Here is a 269-nt window from a genome sequence, read left to right as displayed (position 1 = left end):
TCCATCCACACATCCATCCATCCATCCATCCATCCATCCACACATCCATCCATCCACCCATCCATCCATCCATCCTTCCATCCATCCATCCATCCACCATCCATCCATCCACACATCCATCCATCCATCCATCCATCCATTCACCCACTTACCTACCCATCCATCCATCCACCCATCCACCCACCCATCCATCCATCCACACATCCATCCATCCATCCACCCACCCATCCATCCATCCACCCATCCACCCATCCATCTATCCACACATC

This window comes from Chinchilla lanigera, unplaced genomic scaffold, assembly GCF_000276665.1.
Source record: "Chinchilla lanigera isolate Chin_1 unplaced genomic scaffold, ChiLan1.0 scaffold00044, whole genome shotgun sequence".
In the NCBI taxonomy this organism is placed as follows: Eukaryota; Metazoa; Chordata; class Mammalia; order Rodentia; family Chinchillidae; genus Chinchilla; species Chinchilla lanigera.
The sequence above is the reverse complement of the archived record's forward strand: the minus strand, read 5'-3'. Positions refer to the sequence as shown.